General features: G+C 39.0%; 1 protein-coding gene and 1 pseudogene across 4 annotated transcripts in view; one reads left to right on the top strand and one right to left on the bottom strand.

The window, feature by feature from the left end:
- LOC123591950 (cat eye syndrome critical region protein 2) overlaps nucleotides 1-24,116 on the bottom strand; it is a 180,395-nt gene that overhangs the window by 80,231 nt on the left and 76,048 nt on the right. The window lies entirely within an intron of this gene.
- LOC123592318 lies at nucleotides 4,964-5,032 on the top strand (annotated as a pseudogene).

The following is a 24,116-nucleotide window of genomic DNA, read 5'->3' on the forward strand; positions in this document are numbered from 1 at the left end:
CAAGTTGGGAATCACTTGTAAAACTTTCATAAAACAAAAAACTGCTAAGCATATTAACCGACACAAATAAGCAAAACAGAAACTACCCTGAGGTGGTTCACTTGAAAAGGTTCATCTGCCCTATACTGCGTTGAAAGCCTTGGTGAATGAGACTCAAAATTCAAAGACAAGGCTGAGGCTTGCAAACATTTTGCTTGCTTTAATTACAAACTTGGGAATTATAACACATCTATAGTAATGGTTCTTATTCTTATATTAGTTTATTAATTCCTGTTTGCAGAGTTCTTTTCTACATTCTAGTTAGAGATTATCCAGAAAAACATGAAACTTTACCAATCAGAGATAACAAAGATCTGAAATATAATTAGCCAGAATTCATTCACTCAACTAATATTTACTGGGCACCCACCCTGTGTAAGATAATATAGTACTTCCTAAGCACTGGGGAGTTTAGTTTAGTTTAGTTTAGAGAGATAAGAATACAAAAAAGGTAGACATACCAACTAATTAGCACTATTAGGTACAGGAAAGGTGCTATAGGTGCTATGGGAATTGAGAAGAAAAGGATTACTTCTGGCTGCAGGAAGCCCAAGAGATTGCATCAAGACGGTGGCACCTGAGATGGGAAAACTGTGGCTGTGTGACAATGTGGGGGGAGTGCAGGGCATAACCAGGTGTAGGGAACAACGGGAGCAAGGACACCAAGAGGATATTGGCTTCAGTTTAACTGTTCTCTAGATCATATGAGGGGAGTAATGTGAGCTAAGATTGATAGCTGATACTGAATACTGAGCTAATGAGTTTGGCTTTTCTTTGGAAGACAAAGAAGACTCACTACAGTTATTTTTATTGAGAGGGCACAGCTGCTGTGTATTTAAGATGAATTCTAGCGGTGGAGGGTGGGAGGTGAGGTTAAACACAAACAACAGCCTGGGGAGAAAGATTCTGAAGGACTTCCCAAACAAGAGAAATAGCAGCAATGAGGAAACACGAACTCAAGATCTGACAGAAGTAAATGTGATGCAAAACAAGGGAAGATTTGAATGGTTCATATTTTAGGCTTGGTCACTGAACAACACTCCGAAGCAAACTGCAATTATAACAGAAGCTGAACCCTTGAAGCAAAAAATCCCAGGCCATCTCGTTTGATAGAGAAGTCAGAATTACTGAATGGTAGAGCTGGAGGGTCAATTATAGATCGTATTATTTCAACTCCCCCAATGTCAGGATAAATAAACTAGGTAGGCCCAGGAAGGTTAACTGACTCCTCTTGCTGTACTCAGCAAAAAGTGCCAGAACTCAGTGAAACTCAGACCACCCCACCCAGGCTCTTCCCACAGAGTAAAACTGCTTCCTACTGGCCCATGCTCTCTATCCTAGAAAGGCTGATGGCTATAATAGCGACAATAACCCACTTCCATCACTCCCAACCAAGCCCTCACACATACCATTCCCCTAAGGAGAAAGAAATCCCTATCTGCTCCCCCTTCTGCCAAGGACTGCATGTCCTTTACGTGAAAAACTTTTATCTATAAAATCTTCCTAGTCAAGTTTCACTTTGCTGGTTCCTCCAGGAACTCCTTCAACACCATGTGTGTTCACATATTGTTATACGCTCCTGTTGAGGTGCTGTCCTCCTCATCAGTATACTAAATTAAATTAAATTAAATTAAATTAAATTAAATAGCACAATGTGATTCTTGACTAAAGGTGCTATAGTCAGTACTAACTGATGCTTCTTAGTGTTTTTAAAGAACAGAAGTACCAAATTAAATGGAGGTCTGGCAGGATTCCTAGAAGCCACAGGATACATGTGGATGAATTTTATTCAGTAGTAAATAATTCAAAACATTAATTTTATAGGAATCCTACTACAGAGAAAAATGTAAAATCTGCATTAATTTTTAAGCTGAGACTACAAAAAAAAATCATTCATACAGGAAGTGTTAAAGCTATGAATTCCCTTTCTTTTTCATTTCCTGCTTCCCACCAACAGACATTCCCCTCTGGCTTAGGTGGAAACGCTGGACAAGAATGTTTCCCTTTCTTTCAGGGTAACTTTCATTAGACCCAAGTTCTAGTTGTCCAGTTTATACCTAATGATATTGTCCTCTGAAGAGGAAACAATAAAATATAGCAATAGAATCACTGAATGAGCTTTCTGTTCCTTAATATTAACATAACAGTGTTAGTTTTACTCATCTACATAAGGTGCTTATGGAAAAGGAACATTCTTGTTTTCTTCTGTGGCCCTACCTATAACATTAGCACAGAAATTAGCAAATAGTAGGTGGTCATCAAATTAACTTTAAAAAGTTTATGGGGCGCCTGGGTGGCGCAGTCGGTTAAGCGTCCGACTTCAGCCAGGTCACGATCTTGCGGTCCGTGAGTTCGAGCCCCGCGTCGGGCTCTGGGCTGATGGCTCAGAGCCTGGAGCCTGCTTCCAATTCTGTGTCTCCCTCTCTCTCTGCCCCTCCCCCGTTCATGCTCTGTCTCTCTCTGTCTCAAAAATGAATAAAACATTAAAAAAAAAATTAAAAAAAAAAAAAAAAGTTTATATACATAGGGGCTCCTGGGTGGCTCAGTCAGTTAAACATCCAACTTTGGCTCAGGTCATGGGTTTGAGCCCTGAGTCGGGCCCTGTGCTGACAGCTCAGAGCCTGGAGCCTGCTTCAGACTGTGTTTCCCTCTCTCTCTGCCCCTTTCTGGCTCATACTCTACCTCGAAAATAAATAAACATCAAAAAATTTTTCAAATAAATTTTTTTAAGTTATAATTTTTTTCATTCACCTACTATATGCCAGGTAATAGAGACACAAAAATGAATGAAGTCCTGATATATTTATAGATGGATGGATGGATGGATGGATGGATGGGAGGGAAGGCTAAAATGTAAGCCAGAATGGAAAATCTTATCTATCTATCTATCTATCTATCTATCTATCTATCTATCTATCATTGTGTTCAGTGCTGTCTCCCCCAGCAACCAGAAACAGTAGAAATTCAAATATTTTCTTGACTGAATTTCATTTACCTACTATATGCCAGGTAATAGATACAAGAGTGAATGAAGTCCTAATATGTTTATGGATGAATGGATGAATGGATGGAGGGAGGGATGGATGGAAGGGAGGGAATGAGGGAAGGCTAAAATGTAAGCCAGAATGGAAAATTTTATCTATCTATCTATCTATCTATCTATCTATCTATCTATCTATCTATCATTGTGTTCAGTACTGTCTCCCCCAGCAACCAGAAACAGTAGAAATTCAAATGTTTTCTTGACTGAATGATAGCACAGAATTATGGGGACAATGTAACAAATGCTACATTAAATATACAAAGTGATAGGGGAAAATGGAGAAAACTAGAGAAACTGAGGAGTGTAGAGTAAGACTTTGCCAAAGAGGTAAGATTCGCACAGAGCTCTGAAGGGAAGACTCTTACCTGGCAAATGCACAGTAAGGAAGAGCATGCAAAAGTTGATGTCATGTGTAGAAAGTACCAAGGACCCTCCTCAAAGTGGAGAGGGTAATTAGAGAACCATAGATAGGACAGGCCTATTCCTTGAGGACCTTCTCTGAAAACCATGAAAACCACACTAAAGAATGTAGATTTTACTTCTATATGCAATCAAATCTGAAGGAGAGTGAAATCATCAGATCTGTATCTCAGAAAAACAGTTCTGAGAGCAGGGTGCAGAATGACTGTGAGTGGTACCAGAGGTAAGGACCATGGAGGCAAGTGTCAGCATCACCTGGAAGGATGCAGGAAGTAGGGCACCTAGGAGCCACTATGGACTTACAGAATCCAGAATCTGCATTTTAACGAGAGCCCCATGATTCATATGCATATATAGTTTGGGAAGTGCTATTCTGGAAGATAAAAGGTCGGAGTCTGTGATAAATAAAACAGCAGCTGTGGGAATAAAGAAGGGGAGGATTTGAGAACACGTGGAAGATGAATAAATCTGGTTTAAAAAACAAAAGGCATAATTACCAAAAGAAATGAAATAATGCCATAGACCAAAAATGCTCTAAAACATATAAGAAAGCTCAAAATTCAACTTCTGACATAAGGACTGAATTAAATCCTTATAATGTAACCCCAAACACAGTCAAATGATTAATCTCAAGCTAAAGCCCCTTGTTTATCTAAAAGCCCTAGCATAAATGTATGATTATAATCAAACCATGCAGATAAAATGTGGTTATCAATATCTGTGGAATTTACAGTTCTAACTCTAACTATGAAGCCTGTTGAAAGGACTGAAGAATGAAATGTAATTCAGATATCCAGGCAAACCACTCAATAATCTCCTCTAAATACAAGATTAGTGGTGACTGGTGGAAAGAGTGGGTTATTTGGTCCCTATAGAAGAATCTCATTTCTACCAATAAATCTATTTAGAATATGAACATAACATGAAATTTCTGGTTAAAGTGTTCTCCAAACACTATCAACTACCAATATCCTTTTATCACTATTTCCAGAGCATCATCAAGTAGAATTACAGACAAATTAGAGTGAAACAAGATGTTCAATGACAAAATAAAAGCTAAGACCTACAAAGGTTACAGGAGATATGGCCAAAAGATAAGATGTCCTTAAACCTACATTCTACTTACATGTAGATTATGAATTTTCAAGTCTGAAATTACTAACATCTTGTTAATCTGTGGTAGTTAGCAGAAATCAAAATTAGTCAAGTTATAATTAGTAAGTATAAGAACTGTTTATCTTAAACTACGCACCCAATAGTTGATTATTAATTTGTATAACAAATCTATATTTTCTTCAATAAATCTAAGGTAACTTTTTATTCTCTATCTGCATTATTAAAAGTTCCCATAGGTGCTAGGAGGCAGAAGATTGGATGGGAGAGCAGCATCGATATTGATGATCTAATTCTGATAGAGGTGATTTTCAGATGATATCACTTATAAATGAATAAAATGATTCCTAGATCAATGATGAGAGTGTCATGAATCAAGAACAATGATTAATAAAAATCTGTGAATCTGAAATTTACAAAAGAAAAAGAAGGAAAGACAAAATTGTTTCACTGTATTTTCTGCCTGCTTCAATAACCAGGCTTCACTGGTGATTCAACCATAGTTTTCGTAACATTATCAGCAGAAACCGAGGCTCAGCATCCTTATTTTAATTCAAAAATAAAAAAATGAAATGCTCTTGGTTCAATACTCAACTATGATGGACAGGCTAAAGGGGACTGGTAAAAACTTCTCCCCAGCGAACCTAGGTTTGTTTTTTCCAGCACAACCATGACCTAATGAGGGAGCAACTAAGGAAAGTGGTTACATAGAAAGGTAGAATATCAGGGATTTGGATCCGCTCTTCCAAGGAGAAGTAACCAGACTTGAACTGTCCCTCAAATGACACAAGTATTGAGAGGAATTCTGTTATTTACAAATAAAATTCAACCCCTCTCCTTTGTCCACCATTCTACCCATAGAATACAGTAAACTTGTAAATCAGTAAGAAAATGGGTCTCAAAATATAAAATTGCTTTTCACATGTATTTCTATTTGCTTCATAAATCAGTAGCTATCTAGATAACCCACCAAAAAAGTATGCAGGGCCATGGTAACTTGTAAGGTGACAAAGTTATCAGTAAACTTTTCCCCTCTAGCTCAGCAGAACTTAAAATGCAGAATCAGTAAAGATTAGAATGAAGAATAGGTGATAACCTTCTGGAGAGCAAAGCTTCCCCCCCCCCCCCCCACTTTCCCCTTAGTTACTGTTAACCCCAGTAGTTGGGATCAAATGGATAAACCAAGGCACACTATATATAGGCCTCAGTTTTCACCCTGTGGTGGAAATAAAGATTAAGAATGTTATAGGAAGACAGCAAAGAAGAAAGGTAATTTCAATCCTCCTGAACAGAAGAACTGGCTCATCAGTTAAAAAATGTGCACGTTAATGGGTATGGTGTCACATTTGCAGGAAGAAATGGTTCTGGAACTCTGTTTCACAACATTGCGAATATACTTAACACTACTGAATTGTGCACTTAAAAATGGTTAAGAAGCCAAATTGTGTATTATGCTTCTTACCACAATTTAGACAAAAAATTGTCCACCACCAAGGGTTTTGTAATGATTAAATGAGGCAATGCTTATAAAAGCCAACAGAGCCTGGCACACACAGTAAATATTCTATAACATGTTAATATTACAATTATGTCATCTTCCTTACAATGAAAGTGTGTGGAAAAAGGCAAAGACTGAAGAGCTAGAAAGTGGCCTTTTCAAAATTCAGAGGTTTCTGGACAATAGAAATTAAAATCCTTTTAATACATGGCCTACCGTGTTCATAAGCCAATAAAAGCCAACAGTTCTCTAAGGAACTATTTGGAAACCCAGGTTATTCAAAGCTTTACTACTTAGGCCTTCAAACCCAGAGCTTAAGTCTTAGAGTAAGGCAATAAGGAATACACTTCTAAAATCCCCCCTACCCCCCCCCCCCCCCACTTTCTCTCCTCCCCTTTTGTATTTCCTTTTCACTGTGGGCACTGAGCTGTGAGCACAGAAATCTGAACTTTGCCAAGATGCTCTGGGACAGAAGAGGCAGGGGTGGGTAGGTGGGGGTGGGGGAGCAGAAAACTCACCAATCAGCCTAGAGAAAGGAGACCCATCCCTACTGCTCCTCTGCAGCTTCAGAGAGTAGCTGGAGGGAGTAACAGGATTTGCCCTCTTTGCAGCTGGCGTCACAGCTCATTAGGGACAAGTCTGTTTAACGTCTTTCCACCTCCTCCACCCTCAAGAACAAGCAAGGGCTGCTGGGAAAAGAACTCAGGACTGAGCAAGGGGAAAGGCTTCGAATGCTGATTGGCAATGGGAGAGAAATAGGGCCTTTAACATATGTCGTGGAAAAATGTTTATTTACAATTTGTTACTTTAAAAAGTCCTGCCTGCCTGCCTGACTAGAGACAGTCAAACGACACAGGAAGAATATCACCAATTCCTTTAATGGACAACAACCACCCACTCAACACCTTTTCTTAAATAATATTACAGGTAACTTTTTATTGTTTGACACACTTCTCATCTCTCGAAATTTTCTTTAATCTTTTGCTAAAGAAAAGAAGGTGGTAAAGAGAGATAAACTTTCTTTTCTTCAACTTCCAAGTAAAGGTTCAAGATCATAGATCTGTACTACTGCCATTCAGGTACAATAATTTCTTTGAGTTTACTTAAGAAGCGAAAAAAGGTCTAAAGATAAAAAATAATCATACATGCTGTATTTGATTTTAGAAGGTTTACAAATCTTCCTAATTTGCACAAGGACCAACTGAAATGCAGTGTCTCCGAAGAAGATGGGGGTTTCTGTATAGGACCCAGAACTGTGCTTACACAAAGGAGATGCAAAGCAGGGCTTCCTGAAGGACTATCCCAGCTGCTTTCCAAGAGAGAATGCCTGGAGTGTGAGCTTAGAATACATGAAGAAATAAGCACACTAGCCTCCAGAAGGCACCCCTGACTTTGGCAGCTGATGCTTTCTAACTTGGTATAAATTAATTTAATCCCAAAGGCCTGCCCCATGCCAATTTAGACTGTAAAGTATAAATCAGCTCGAGTGGGTATAATGGTGAGGGACCTGAAACTGGCTATTATAACACTTTCAGTTGGCCAAGTGGTTTATCCCAGGAGTCCCCAAAGGCCAGCAGGTCTGTATCGCTGCTTTGCTGCAACCATACCATTCCTCTCAACCATCCATGAAACAGCTGTGTCACTGGCTATGCAGCTGGGTAACAGAAAGGAAACCAAAATAGCTTCTCCCCTCAAATGACTGCTACCCTAAAATATGAGGGTAACTGGAAAATACCAATTATACCAATAAATATGGAAATTTAGAAGAATATGATTTTCTGAAAAGGCATAAATTATCAAAACTGGCTCTAGCAGTTAAAAAAAAAGGCTCAGAAGTTTCATAGATATTCTCCCATAACGAAATGCCCATGATTATTATATAAACAATTTCTGAGCACTGAAAAACTTGGAAAGCTCCTCAATAAGTTCTATGAGGCTAGAGTACTGGACATAGTATACTGTATAGCCATGCAGGCAAGAGATCTGGAAAAGCAAGTTCTTGAAAGACCATATACAACCTCAGACACAAGGTCAAGTAGTCTAGACTTCACCACTTGGAACAAGGCTTTCCAACTAGGGTACGTGTGTTCCTGGGGCTCCAGTGTGTGGTCAGAATATGGGAAACCATCTGTTTAAAATGGCACAGCTTCTAGAGAGTCAGTCTTATTTTTATTTTTTTGTTTGTTTTCACTGTTTTACTTGTTGTTGAGAAGATATTTTTAACTTAAACATCTGCATGAATTGAAGACAGGAGACTTCATCAGAGAATTTGTTTGGAGCCACTTGCGGCTATAGATCTAGGCCTATCAAGTTACGCAGTCTTCATTCCCTGTCATTAGAAGCTCACTACTGGATTAGTTGGAAGTTATTTTAGGTATTTAGGGGAGCCACTAAAGAACAGGGGGAAAAAAAGAATAATCAAAAGAGAAAGGCTAAAATCTGGATGTGGTTTGCAGGACGCATTGTTAGAGAGAGAGATTACAGGGTAAGAAGATTTCTGTTCTAGTCCAGGGAAGAAGTGATAGGGCCAATACGAGAAAGAGGATAGAGATGAAAGGAGAGGATTTCAGAAGGACAATTAGTAAGACTTTGCAACTAACTGTATGTGGATAAGAAAAGGGCAAAGAAATTTTAGGTAACAATTTCTAATCCTCCCCCACCCCTGAAAAAATATTATGGTATTTTAAATTGGTAAACAGAAATTAAGGATGATTAAAGTTGAAAGGTGAATGGGAAGAAGGGGGCAGCGGGAAGAAACAACAAAGACTTGATATTCAAAATAAGGTCCTAGAAGTTTTGAAGTGGGAAACAATCTTGTAATGTCCTAAATGCTGTTTTTCATATTTGACAGTGTCCTTGTGTCCTGTGTGAGAGTGGCAAAAATGTACATACACATTTAAAATTTAAAACTTTAGTGTGTGCAGGGAGGTAGGGCTCCCTTTGAATCAATGTGATCAGTTCAACGTTATTTTGGGCATGTGCCAGTGGGATACCATAAAGTGAAAAGGCATCCCTAGCATCTGAAGACACAGTATGTGCCAGGCTCTGTGTTAAGCGCTGGGGATGCAAAGAGAAAAATAGTAACCCTACCTCCAGGGCACCTGGGTGGCTCAGTTGGTTAAGCTTCCAATTCTTGATATGGGCTCAGGTCATGATCCCCATATTGCGCTTGGTGATGGCAGACGGAACCTGCATGGGATTCTCTCTCTCTCTGCCCCTTCCCTGCTGGTGGCGTGTGCGCTTCCTCTCTCTCTCTCTCAAAATAAATATGTATTAAAAAAAAAAAAAAAAAAGAACCCTACCTTCATGTAGCATAAGATCTAGAACTGGGGAGCTGAGGGGCAGGAAAAAAATAAGTAATTTCCATTCAATGTGATGACTGCTACAGCAGAGTGCTATGGAGATAAGCAAGCAAAATGCTGCTATGGAGATTAATTAGCATAGGCTGAAGGATGAGCAAGGTGCAGCCAGTTCACACAAGGGTAGTAGGAACAGTAAGGGTCTCGATAAAATTTAGGTTACTACTAAAAATGAAAACTTAACAATGACCGGTGTCAAAACCCCTGGTACTGCCCAGTGCCTCCACAGAGTAAGTGTCACAGAATGTTCAGAGAAAACTGAAAGGAATTAGCCACTGAGAACAACTAATCTAAAAGATGAATGTGTGTGGTGCCTGGATGGTTCAGTTGGTTGAGCATCCGACTCTTGATTTCGGCCCAGGTCATGATCTCATGGTTTGCGGGATTAAGCCTCACACTGGGCTCTGTGCTGACAGCATGGAGCTTGCTTGGAATTTTCTCTCTCTGCCCCTTCCCCCCTTGCACTTGATTTTTCTCTCACCTTCTCTCAAAATAAATAAATAAACTTAAAAAAATAAAAATAAAAAGATGAATGTGCGAGTGCAGAAATGCCTGAAATACAATCAAGAAATCTGGAAAGGCAGGACAAACTAGAAATGACCAGGGTGTGATTATAACTAAGAAAACAGTACTGAAATCTTGTTGGGGGGTGTGTGGGGGGGGGAGAGGTTACAACTGAAAGGGGATATGCTATCTATAATGGGAAAGATGTCCCAAGGTAAAGAATTTGGCAGTGTTTAACAAGCTCGATGCTGAGGGAGAGGAACCGATGACACTTGGTTATGGGGCAGGAATATTTCATCAGGCCCGTAAGAAATTATCCCCTCAAGACTAATCCATTCTCTTTTGATTCTGAGATGCTTTTTTTTTTTTTTTTAATGTTTATTTATTTCTGAGAGAGAGGGAGGAAGGGAGGGAGAGAGAGCGAGCAGGGGAGGAGCAGAGAGAAGGACACAAAGAATCTGAAGGAGGCTCCAGGCTCTGAGCTGTCAGCACAGAGCCTGACGTGGGGCTTGAACTCACAAACCTCAAGATCATGACCTGAGCTAAAGTTGGATGCTCAACCAAATGAGCCACCCACGTGCCCCTCTGAGATTCTTGATTAGCATTTCCAAGTGGATCTTGGTATTAGGAAGGTGGTGTGTGTTGAATGGCAGGTGTGAATACGACAATGGAAAGATACCTATCCAATTATAAAGAAACAAAATGTCATTCTCCAACTCTGAGTCTACTGAAATTGTTTTTACCTTAGAAGTAAAGCTGGCAAACAGACAGGATTCTGCTGGGCTGAGGCAAAGGTTTCTCAGCAAAATTCTCTCTTATAAAAGAGATTTACCTTGGGGCGCCTGCGTGGCTCAGTCAGTTAAGCGTCTGACTTCGGCTCAGGTCATGATCTCATGGTCTGTGAGTTCGAGCCCCATGTCAGGCTCTGTGCTGACAGCTCAGAGCCTGGAGCCTGTTTCATATTCTGTGTCTCCCTCTCTCTCTGCCCCTCCCCCATTCATGCTCTGTCTCTCTCTGTCTCAAAAATAAATAAACGTTAAAAAAAAATTTTTTTTTTAAATAAAAAAAAAAATAAAAAAAAATTTTTTTTTTTAAATAAAAAAAAAATGATTGTATACATTTGCCAAGTTTCTTCTATTAAAAGATACTCACTCATTTTACTTTTGGGTAACAGAAATTAAGAAAGAGACACTGGCCTGAAACAACCTCAATCAATGCTAATTTTGGATCTTACAGAGGTCATTTGATTGAATTTATTTTATAAAGAGGTAAAAAACCCTTATAATGACTCAGTAACTGCTCTGGGGGTGGGAGCTAAACTTCAGGTGTTAAATGTCATTATAAAAATCATTTTAAATAGAAATATATGTGTTTATGTTATAATGATCATGAATATACACCTACAGAGCAAGTGAAAAACCAAACTATCCTACTATTGAATGAATAAATACATGTGGCTAGGGATAAAATTTTCAGAAAACATATCAAGAACTGATTCAGAAACTTAAGATAGAAGCAAGGCTGGAGTACTTTTGAGTTCTTCAAAAGTGGTCCAATGATGATGAAGAAGTTATTTCTAGAAATAAAAATGGAAAAAGCATTTATTTCTAAATTTAAAAACTCAAATGTTCATGTAAAATTCCCAAAATAAAGATTCCAAATAGAACTTTGACTATTTCGTATGTGTTATTACAAGTTTTATATACTATGATAAGTCAATACTCCCAAAGTTTTATTGAATCATCTCACTGGGAAATGGGGCATTGCCTAAATTGAAACTTCTATGGCAACTTACACATGTTAATACTACTACGAAAATGACTGAACAAGAATCATAACTCATACTCTTTCCACTGTCTCAAAGAGAATCACATCTCTCATAAAGGAAGAGACCATAAAAATCTGGAAAGGGGAACAGGCATGGAAAACAATATTTTACAATGACCCTATTTCTAATAAAACATAGCCTAACTGATTCATTATATTACGTATTCAACTTCCAAACAGATAAGAATCACTACCTATACCCTATGATATTACCCATCCTCCAAAAAGTACCCCATTACAACCAATTATTTTTTATTTACTTTTTATTTTTTTAAATGTTTTATTACTTATTTCTGAGAGAGAGAGAGGCAGAGCATGAACAAGGAGGGGCTGAGAGAGAGGCACACACACACACACAGAATCCGAAGCAGCTCCAGGCTCTGAACCCGATGTGGGGGCTTGAACTCACGAACTGCAAGATCATGACCTGAGCTGAAGTCAGATGCTCAACTCACTGAGCCACCCAGGTGCCCCTACACCAATTATTAATACATATCCTTCTGGTTCTCTGGGCTCCAATCTAAAAGGAATCTTTATAATTTCCAGATCGATCCTCCCTATTTATGTTTTTCCTTCCATCTGCCCTCATTCTCCACATAAGAACTGCTGTTTTGTATTTGATCAACTTGAATAATAAAGCAAACAATCCAATGTTTTCCAATTGGGTTTTATCAATATCTGTAGTGGGAAATGTCAACTTTATGGCAGGGAAGAGTTGAAAGGTAACAAGAAAAAACTGGTAAAGGTCCTTGAATATTAGGTAGAAGACTCTGGATTTGATTAAAGAATTTGATACAAACAGCTTGAAGGACAGAGGAATAATATAAGTAGATTATGGATACAAAAAAAAAAGGACAAAACCAAGAAATAGGGTTACCAAGTGGTTCTAACAAAAATATTAGATACTTTGCAGAATATTACAAATTCTGATGGCATTTAAATGGAGATGAAACTGGCATCTCTAGGACAGGCCAGAACATCAAAAAAGAAAATAAAAAAGTGTTGGAAAGCACTGGAAAGACTTTTATTCCTCAAAAGTGTAATGAGCCTAAAGTACATGTGGTCACTACCAAAATTAACCAAAATTAGGAATTGTAAAAAGGAATCACAGAGCAAAGATACTCTGTCAAATCTCTCCTTTTCAAGTATGTGCAGCAGTTAACCAACTGCAATACACTCACTTGTCTGACAACTTAAGAATTGGGAAAATTTTTAAAAATTATGTAGATACCTTTTTTTTTTTTTTCAACATTTATTTATTTTTGGGACAGAGAGAGACAGAGCATGAACGGGGGAGGGGCAGAGAGAGAGGGAGACACAGAATCGGAAACAGGCTCCAGGCTCTGAGCCATCAGCCCAGAGCCTGACGCGGGGCTCGAACTCACGGACCGCGAGATCGTGACCTGGCTGAAGTCGGACGCTTAACCGACTACGCCACCCAGGCGCCCTGTAGATACCTTTTAAAACTTATTACTAGCCAAGAAATTTCATCAGCTGGCCGTAAGCAATGAAGCTCCTGATTATTTGCCTCAAACCAATTAAACAGTAGTTCATTTTTGATGAAACTGTTCACTAAAATGATTGAACCTCAAGGGATGGTAAAAAGAATCTTTGTGTAAAATATTATCACCAATATTAGTAGTGCAAATCAATCTTCATTCCCAACATTCTACTGTAACCAAGTCAAAAGTAATCAACAGCCTCATCACACCGGATCTAAAACAGAAGTATGTTGGGGTGGCTGGGTGGCTCAGTCGGTTAATTGTCTGACTTCAGCTCAGGTCATGATCTTGCAGTTCATGGGTTTGAGCCCCATGTCAGGCTCTGTGTTGACAGCTCAGAGCCTGGAGCCTGCTTCAGATTCTGTGTCTCCCTCTCTCTCTGCTCCTCCCCTGCTCATGCTCGCTCTCTCTCAAAAATAAATAAACATTTTTTAAATAAAAAAATAAAAAAGAAGTATGTAAACTACTTATTTCTTCCCATCTTTTTTAAAGTTTATTTTGAGAGAGAGAGAGAGAGGGAGGGAGAGAGAGAGAGAGAAAGAGACAGAGTGTGCGCGTGTGCACACAAGCAGGGGAGGGGCAGTGGCAAGGACAGAAAGAATCCCAAGTAGGCTCCACCACACCACTAGCCCAGAGCCCGATGAGGGCTCAAACCCACAAACCATGAGATCATGACTTGACCCGAGATCAAGAGTTCAGATGCTTAACCCAAAGAGCCAGCCGGGAGCTCCTGATTATTTTCTCCGTCTTAAAACTTTCATCTCTTGGCTTCACAACACTCACCTCACTAGTATTCCTTTTCAATCTTCTTTGCTGGTTTCTGCCCTTTCTTATACTCTAAAGATTGGTGAATACCTCTCGGGCTGTGTTTGAACCTCCTCTCTTTGTTATCCTTTTGGCCTACACCCATTTTGATGAGTTCATCCAGCCATGACTTTAAATATCATCCATTATGCTAGTCAATCACTCTCTCTCATTTATACCTTCATAACCCATCCTCAGATTTCAAAGTTGGCTTATCCAACTGGGTACCTGTAACGAACTGTACCACTGGGAATCAAACAGGCATAACAAACTAAACATAACCAAAACTGAATTTTTTATTTGACCTCCTTAAACCTGCTTCCACTCTGACATTTTCAACCTCAGTAAATGGAATCTTCCCACAGTTGTTCCAGCAGTAAACTTTGAGTCATCCCTGATTCTTCTCTTTTTCCTCTCATTTCACATTCAACAAATCAGGTTTAGAAACTGATCTCTCATCTCACTAGCATCTTCTCCACTACCCACTGTCTAAGCATCAACTATTTAATAACCTATAAGCGCAACTCCTGGCTTCTTTCCTTATGTGTTCCTATAATAGCCAGTGAACCTACAAAACTTAAGTCAGAACATGTCACTTCTGTGCAAAAATCTTCAGAATAAAATGCTAAGTTTATATTATGGCCTTCGTGACCTTACCTAGTAATACCTTCCTGCTGACCCTCTATCATTACAGTGCTACTCTCATTCTTGTTCACTCCCCTCAGCATAGCAGCCTCTTACCTTCCTCTTAGATCCTCAGAATGCTCCTGCCCCAGACCTTTGCACTTGCTCTTCCTGTGGCTGTTAAGACCACAATCCCTAGTATCTGCATGGTTTGCCCTCTTAGTTACTGAACATCATTCTCTAGTTCATTTATTATGCTTTATTTTTGTAATTCACTTTTCACCTATTATATGCATTTATATTCTTTCTTCCACTGCAATTATGTAAATCTCTTGAGGAACTCTGTGCCCATTTCCCCAAAATTGTCCCTGCCCACAGTACTTAGAAATATTTTTGAAAGAAGTTAGGCAGTATCCATCAGCCAAGATTCTAACCTTAAGATTATAACCCAATAAAAGAAGCCCTAAATCCCAGCTATTACAAGGGATAATAAAGGTATGAATATTGAGAAGCATGTTATGAAAATAAAGCATCTGAAATGTTTTATGACTCTCTGAAGTTTGATCTGAAGTCATTAAACAATTACCTAGTCTGTGAAAACTATTTACTCCAAAAATTAAATCTGTAGGTATTCACTAACACAGCAAATACATGTGTTGGTTTCAGGAAAAAATTAACCTCACTTATGGGTTTAAGACACAAGGTATACAGAAGCACTTCTTGGGGTCTTAGTAGTGTTGGGGAGCGCAGGATACTGAATGAGAGCTCTATTTTAAGTTAAGTATTAACTCCATGGATTCTTCCCCATCTCCACTGCCACTGAGTTAATACAGACAGGCTGTGCACTGTCAGTTCTCACCTGAACTTCCAGTCTCCCACTTCCAACACAGACTGATCTACTCTGCTGCCATATTAAATTGGCTCCAATTGTTGTCACATCACTTGTTTAGAAGCCTCCAAGGATTCCTCACAACTCACCAAATTGAGCATATGCACTCAAACTACTAAGCTTATCATTCAAAGCCATTTAGAAAAGACCTCAATGTACCTTTTCAATATTCTCCCATTAAGCTAGAGATCTTGTGGAGAACTAAATGGTAAGTGTTCCAGAACACTTGTCACTTACCAGATAGATTTGGAAGCTACTTGAAAGCTGTATTACATAAAGAAATATTTCAGGCAGTTAAGCACAAAGCCATCCATTCCCTGCTGCTAAATAAATACGTTATTTTTCAGAAATGACAGACACTTCCCAATCTTTACTCTTGTCGTCTCTTGCATGTTAGAATAAATGTCATTCATTCACTACCACCCTATCCAATCACAGGGGACAAACATGGCAAACATCTGGAAGAAAAGATGCTTTTCTGCACACTCTGGCGCATAGAGGATCACCTGTGAGAAAGTCTGGTCTCAGTTATAAGTCGGCCTGGGTCCCTAACAGATTTCTGCTAATTGTAGACTGCTAATTGCCTTCACCTGGACAAACTGGTCTACTGATAACGAATGCGGCCATACTCTTGTACCTAGGACTTTCAAGAGAGAGAGAGGCTGAGTCTCTTAAATGACAGTAACTTAAAACAAGAGCCCTAACCTAAGAAAGAAAGTATGGAAGTATGGGAGGAGGTGAGGCATATAGGATGTATGCTATACTTATTTTTCTGCCTCAGACACCCATCAGCTATGAGTGCTTGAAAAAAGAAAGGGGACTGAAAAATACTGTCTCAAGAGAGAATATTTAAAAGATGAGCAAGTAAATAATGTTTTTTTCAAAAACTCAACATTATTTTAGGAGATTGGTGAGAATCAAAACTAATGTCAGCAACTTATCTGGCAAGAGAAGTTGCTTTGAAGAAAAGAATAAACTCTGCACCAACACAGAAAACAAGAACTTAATTCACTCATGCAAGATTAACTAAGACCTGCATAAAAACAATTTTCTGCTTCTGCAGAGGAGTAACAAGGGGTACCAGCACAGCAGCTGTTACTAGAACCACGGGGGAACACCCATCCTGGTACTCAGTGTTTCTTTGATGTTTGGAATTAGGGAAGCAACAAACAGGTCTCCAGAATGTGGCAAAAGGCCAGCTAAGACTAAACCAAACCTGTCAACCACATCCTACTAGCTTTTACGGAGATGGAAGACTACTAACACCAGAAGAGACCTAGAAATGAAATACTAGGCAGGAATATTTGGTGCAAATGTGAGAGGCTTTCTCCCCAAAATGAAGTTAGAGTTTACGGAGAAAAACATGGGATATGAAATACAGGTGTAGCAATGCATACAGTGTTTAAGATGGTTGATTTAACTACCAGGCATAGATTAACATACTAAGAGTGACGGCATATGACTAGAGACAAGAGACGCTCCATAAAATAAATGTAAAGACTGTCTCCGTCCAGACTTGTCAACCTAAAGCTTGCAAGTTAAATGAAAGGGGGCAAAAGAACTCACTGTGCAAGAAGGTGAACCTCCAAAATCAAAACACCTGATTGGGGAATACACGAATCATGCATGAACAACCTTTAACTCCATCTCAAGGGTCCAAAACAAGGGAAGAAACATCAGAGGAGATTCCAAGTTACAAGTGTAAACAGGTCAGTGTCATAAATGAGGGGGTACTGAGGACACTAGACTGCCTTCTGTGCTGGAGGAAGAAGGAGTGTCTAAAAAATAATGAATCTATAAAATACATGCATGCTGACCTAAGTGACTTTAGAAATGAGTGGGATCTGTAAGATTTAAAAGGCAAAAGACACTTTATAGAAGCACTGTATTCTAGTTGATAAAACTATTTCTCATGAGGATATGGGTTAACAATTCTTACACTGCTATACAATAATATACTAGAACTGAATAATTGAACAAATGAATGGCAAATGGTGGTTGCCAAGATTCTCATTGTTGGAGTGGGAATTTACAAATAAGCAAGGGGAAGAGGCAAGGATGATCCCTGGAGTAATAGCTTAGACTTAGAGACCTTAGTGTGAACTAATGTTTAATGTTACTACAGAGATGGTCACATACAGATATATTTATACATATTTGTATTTACACAGGTGAGTATATACACATGTATCTTCTTACTCTGTCAGCTGAGAGGGCCGAGGGCAAAAATAATCCAGTAGCAAAGAGCATATCCAGCATTCAAATCTTGGTGTTTTTTTAAATTTTAATGTTTATCTCATTTTTGATAGTGAGAAACAGAGCATGAGAGGGGGAGGGGTAGAGAGAGAGGGAAACACAGAATCTGAAGCAGGCTCCATCCAGCCTCTGAGCTGTCAGCACAGAGCCTGACGTGGGCTCTTTTTTTTTTTTTTTTTTTGGAAATGTAATTCAACACTACCTAGATGGATAAAACGTGTGCACAAGAAGAGTTCTTATTTCTTTGAAACCCAAGCTGATTGCTTTGCAAAGTCTTAGTGGTGGGTCAGTTGGAAATGTGACATACGAGCATTCTGCACACAGATTGGGTCCCCATGCCTTGAAGTGCTCACTTGACTCGAGAAGAATCTGAAACTGGAAATCAAAAGCCGATGCATCTGCGCTGTGACGGACACGCCAAGCAAGACTTCAGTGGCATGCCTACCAGGGCTCCCATTGAAAGCAGGGTCTTGAGTCTTCCGACAAAATATTGGAGAACTCATGTTTAAAGCAAAACGGAATGCTCAAGCCACATATGTGGCTCTTTTGAGGATTCCCCACTTCGGCAGTTTCAATAAACCATCTGACTGCTTGACCCTGGAGGCAGCGGTGAAGGATCATCTCCCGGAAACCCCGGCAGGGGTCAAGTGATTTGGGCAAGAGTTTCCGCCAGAAGCCCCGTGACGTGGGGCTCACATGGACTGTGAGATCATGAACTGAGCCGAAGTCAGATGCTTCACCGACTGAGCCACCCAGGCATCCCCAAATCTTGGTTTCTAATATTCATTATCCAACAAAAGAAATCAGAACTCCTTGGAGAAAGAGCAGATTTTAAGACAGGGGTAGGAAATATATGAGCCTGGTGCATCTTTTGGTATCTGAAAGTAATAAAGTACTCTAACCAAACCAAATCAACCAATGGGAAGAGCTCCCACTGGTCACAGCCGAACAATTTGAATAGCAAATTACTGGATCACAATAAGTAGAAAAATACATAAAATATATAAAAGTATAAAACAAAATAGCATTCAAACTAATAATAAATGAGTCAAATAAAAACCTATAGTGCTAGGACATAATTTGTGGTTTAACGGAGTATAACATGGAGGAGGAAAAGTAATTCCCTTCTGTTCTCCCTCCTCCATCCTCACTTTAGTATTCTAGAGGGTTGAATTAAAAAAGACAAATGAGCAATCCCTATCAAAATAACACCAGCATTCTTCAGAGCTAGAACAAACAATTCTAAATTTTGTATAGAACCAGAAAAAACTCCGAGTAGCCAAAGTAATGTTGAAAAAGAAAACCAAAGCTGGAGGCATCATAATTCTGGACTTCAAGCTGTATTACAAAGCTGTAATCACCAAGACAGTATGGTACTGGCACAAAAACAGACAACAGAACAGAATAGAGAACCCAGAAATGGACTCAAAACATATGGCCAACAATTCTTTGACAAAGCGTGAAAGAATATCCAATGGAAAAAAGACAGTCTCTTCAGCAAAGGTGTTGGGAAAACTGGACAGCAACATGCAGAAGAATGAACCTGGACCAAAGACTTTCTTATGCCATACATAAAAATAAACTCAAAATGGATGAAAAACCTATATGTAAGACACAAAGCCATCAAAATCCTAGAGGAGAAAGCAGGCAACAACCTCTTTGACCTTGGCCGCAGCAACTTCTTACTTAACATGTCTCCAGAAGCAAGGGAAACAAAAAGCAAAAATGAACTATTGGGACCTCATCAAGATAAAGCTTCTGCACAGTGAAGGCAACAATCAGCAAAACTAAAAGGCAACCGATGAAGTGGGAGAAGATATTTGCAAATTACATACTGGATAAAGGGTTAGTATCCAAAATCTATAAAGAACTTATCAAACTCAACCCCCCAAAAACAGATAATCCAGTGAAGAAATGGGCAAAAATCATGAATAGACACTTTTCCAAAGAAGACATCCAGATGGCTAACAGACACATGAAAAGATGCTCAACATCACTCTTCATCAGGGAAATACAAGTCAAAATCACAGTGACATACCACCTCACATCTGTCAGACTGGCCAAAACTAACAACTCAGGCAACAAAGATGTTGGCAAAGATGTGGAGAAAGGAACCCTTTAGCACTGTTGGTGGGAATGCAAACTGGTACAGCCACTCTGGAAAACACTATGAAGCTTCCTCAAAAAGTTAAAAATAGAACTATCCAACGACCCAGCAATTGCACTACTAGGTATTTATCCAAGGGATACAGGTGTGCTGTTTTGAAGAGTCACACGCACCCCAATATTTACAGCAGCACTATTGACAATAGCCAAAGTACGGAGAGAGCCCAAATGTCCATCGATGGATAAATGGATAAAGAAGATGTGGTATATATAAACAATGGAGTATTACTCGGCGATCAAGAAGAATGAAATCTTGCCATTTACAACAACGTGGATGGAACTAGAGGGTATTATGCTACGTGAAATAAGTCAGTCATAGAAAGACAAATATATGACTTCATTCATGTATAAAATTTAAGGTACAAAACAAACACAAGGGAAGGGAAGCAAAAATAATATAAAAACGGGGGGCTGTTAAAACATAAGAGACTCTTAAATATACAGAACAAACTAAGGGTTGCTGGAGGGATTGCAGGTGGGGGGATGGGCTAAATGGGTAAGGGCCATTAAGGAAGACACTTACTGGGAGGAGCACTGGGTGTTATACATAGGGGATGAATCACTGGAATCTACTCCTGAAAACATTATTGCGCTATATGCTAACTAAATTGGATACAAATTAAAAATAAAATAACATATTAAAAAAAAAAAAGATTAGATGGGACAAAGAAAAGCAAGGAGATCAGTTAGAACAGAACTATGATAATCTAGTTATGGTATGATGGTGGTTTAGAATAAAGTCAAAGCAGGACAAGTAATGAATAGAAGTGGACAAATTCGAGATTTATGCTGACAGCAAAACCAACATAATTGCTGGTCGGTAGAAAGGTGTGAGGCAAAGGGAAAGAAGGAAGCTAAAGAGACTCAGTATTTTGGTGTGGGCAAAAATTCAGTGAATAATGATGCAATTCATTATAATCAATAAACCTGGATTAGAGATTGGGGAAATCAAGTTGACATCAAGTAATTAACTAGGAAAAAGGAAATGTATACATGCAGGTGGTGGTTATATATGCACAAAGTATTTTTGGAAAGATACATATGACCAGTGGTTAATGAGGAGTTCTTTTCATTGCACAGGATTTTGTACCATTTCAATGTTTTAAGAAATTCATTAATGTATCATTTTTTATTACAAACTATTTTTTCAGGGGCCCCTGGGGGGTTTGGTCAGTTAAGTGTCCGACTTCAGCTCAGGTCATAATCTCACGGTTCCTGAATTCAAGCCCCACACCGGGCTCTGTGCTGACAGCTCAGATCCTGGAGCCTGCTTTGGATTCTGTGTCTCCCTCTCTCTCTCTCTCTCTGTTCCTACCTCACTCGCATGCTCTCTCAAAAATAAACATAAAAAAAATTTTTTAATAATTTTTTTCAGCTTTATTGAGATACAACTGACAAAACTAAGGTATTTGAAGTATACAATGTGATGATTTGATACACATACACTGTGAAAGGATTCTTCCCACCCATCACCGCATTTGGGGGTACGTGAGAACATGTAAGTTCTACTCTTAGCAAACTTCAATTATACAATAAAATGTTATCAACTATAGACACTGTGTTATATACATCATATCCTCAGAATTTATCTTACAATTAAAAGTTGATTACCCTTTTAACAAACTCCCTATTCTCCCCATCGCTCAGCAACTGCTTTTCTACTGTTTCTGTGAGTTCGTGTGTGTGTGTGTGTTTTAAGACTCCACAGTATAAGTGATACCATACAGTATTTGTCTTTGCTTAATTTCACTTTGCCATAATGCCTTCCAGTTCCATCCAGAATGTTGCAAATGACAGGATTTTCTTCTTTTTAAAGGCTGAATAATATTCCTGTGTGTGTGTGTGTGTGTGTGCGCGCGTGCGTGCGCGCGTGCGTGTGCGTGAGAGAGAGACAGATTCATTTGCTTGATCCATCCATCCGCTGACAGACACTTAGGTTGTTTTCATAGCTTGGCTATTGTGATAATGCTGCAAGAAACATGGGCATGCATGCAGGTATCCCTTCCAGATAATGCTTTTGCTTCCTCCAGATACACACCCAGAAGTTGGACTGCTGGGTCACATGGTAGCTCTATTTTTAATTTCTTGAGGAACTTCTATACTGTTTTCCATAGAGGTTGTATCAGTTTACATTCCCACCAACAATGCACCAGGGTTCTCTATTCTCTACATCCTTCCCAGCACTTGTTTGTTATTCCTTGACTCTTTGAGAACAGCCATCCTAACGGCAGTGAGGAAACACCTCAATGTGCTTTTGATCTGCACATTTGCATGATGATGAGTGATGCTGAACATCTTTTCATGTACCATGAAAATGGTCATTTTTATGTCTTTGGAAAAATATGTATTCAGGTCTTTCGCCCATTTTTTATTATTTAGATTTTTTTTCCCCTATGGAGTTGTACCAGTTCCTTAGATATTTTGAATATTAACCCCTTATCAGATACGATGTTTGCAAATATTTTCTCCCATTCAATAGGCTGCCTTTTCATTTTGTTGATGATTTCTTTGCTGAGCACAGCATTTTAGTTTGATATAGTCCCACATATATATTTTTGTTTTTGTTGTCTTTTCCATTGGTGTCAAATCCAAAAGAGCATTGCCAAGGCTAATGCAAGGAGCTTACCTCTTACATTTTCTAGGAATTTTACGGTTTCAGGTTTTATGTTCAAGTGTTAAATCCATTTTTAGTTGATTTTTGTGTATGGTGTTTAAAATAGGCATCCAGTTTCATTCTTTTGCTTATGCCAATACTGTTTTCCCCAAATCATTTATTGATGAGACTATCCTTTGCCCAGTGTATATTCTAAGTTCCTTTGTTGAAAATAAATTAACCATATATGTGTGAGCTTATTTCTGGGTTCTCTATTCTGTTCCATTGACTTACGTGTCTGCTTTTATGCCAATAGCAGACCGTTTTGATTACTATAGCTTTGTAATATAATTTGAAATCAAGGAGTGTGATGTCTCCAGCTTTGTTCTTTTTCAAAACTGCTTTGGATATTCAGGGTATTTTGTGGTTCCCTACAACTTTTAGGACTGTTTGTTCAACTCCTGTGAAAAATGCCATTGGAATTTTGACAGGGATTGTATTGAATCTATAGTTCTCTTTGGTTAGTATGGACATTTTATCAATATTAATTTGTCCAATCCATGGGCATGGAATTATCTTCCCATTTACTTGTGTCTTCAGTTTCTTTTATCACTGTCTTATAGTTTCAGTGTATACATCTTTCACATCCTTCGTTAAATTTATCCTTAAGGATCTTATTCTTTTTGATGCTATTATAACGTTTTTTGTTTTTTTTTTAATTTTTTTATTTTTGAGACAGAGAGAGACAGAGCATGAACGGGGAAGGGGCAGAGAGAGAGGGAGACACAGAATCGGAAACAGGCTCCAGGCTCTGAGCAGTCAGCACAGAGCCCCACACGGGGCTCGAAGTCACGGACCGAGAGATCGTGACCTGAGCCGAAGTCGGCCGCTTAACCGACTGAGCCACCCAGGCGCCCCTTGATGCTATTATAAATGGAATTGTTTTCCAAACGTCTCTTCCTGATAGTTCACTGTTAATGTACAGAAATGCAGTTCACTATTAACATACAGAAATGCAGGTGATTTTTGTATATTGATTTTGCATCCTGGAACTTTACTGAATTCACTTATTAGTTCTAACAGTTTCCGGTTGAGTCTTTAGGGGTTTCTGTTATTTGGTATCAAGCCATTTACAAACAGACAATTTTACTTCCTCTTTTCCAATCTGGATGTCTTTTATTTCTTTTTCTTGCCTAAATGCTCTGGGTAGGACTTGTAGTATCATGTTGAAATTTTTTTTAATTGTATTTAAATATATATACTTTTTTTCCAAGTTTATTTATTTGGAGAGAGCGTGCGAGTGGGGAGGGGCAGAGAGAGGAAGAGAGAGTGAGAATCCCAAACTGGCTCTGCACTGCCAGCACAGAGCTGGAGACGGGGCTGGAACTTATGAACTGCAAGATCATGAGCTGAGCTAAAGTCAGAGACACTTAACTGAACCACCCAGATGCGCCTAAATATATTTTAAATAAAAAAGAT

This window comes from Leopardus geoffroyi, chromosome B4, assembly GCF_018350155.1.
Source record: "Leopardus geoffroyi isolate Oge1 chromosome B4, O.geoffroyi_Oge1_pat1.0, whole genome shotgun sequence".
NCBI classification, from domain to species: domain Eukaryota; kingdom Metazoa; phylum Chordata; class Mammalia; order Carnivora; family Felidae; genus Leopardus; species Leopardus geoffroyi.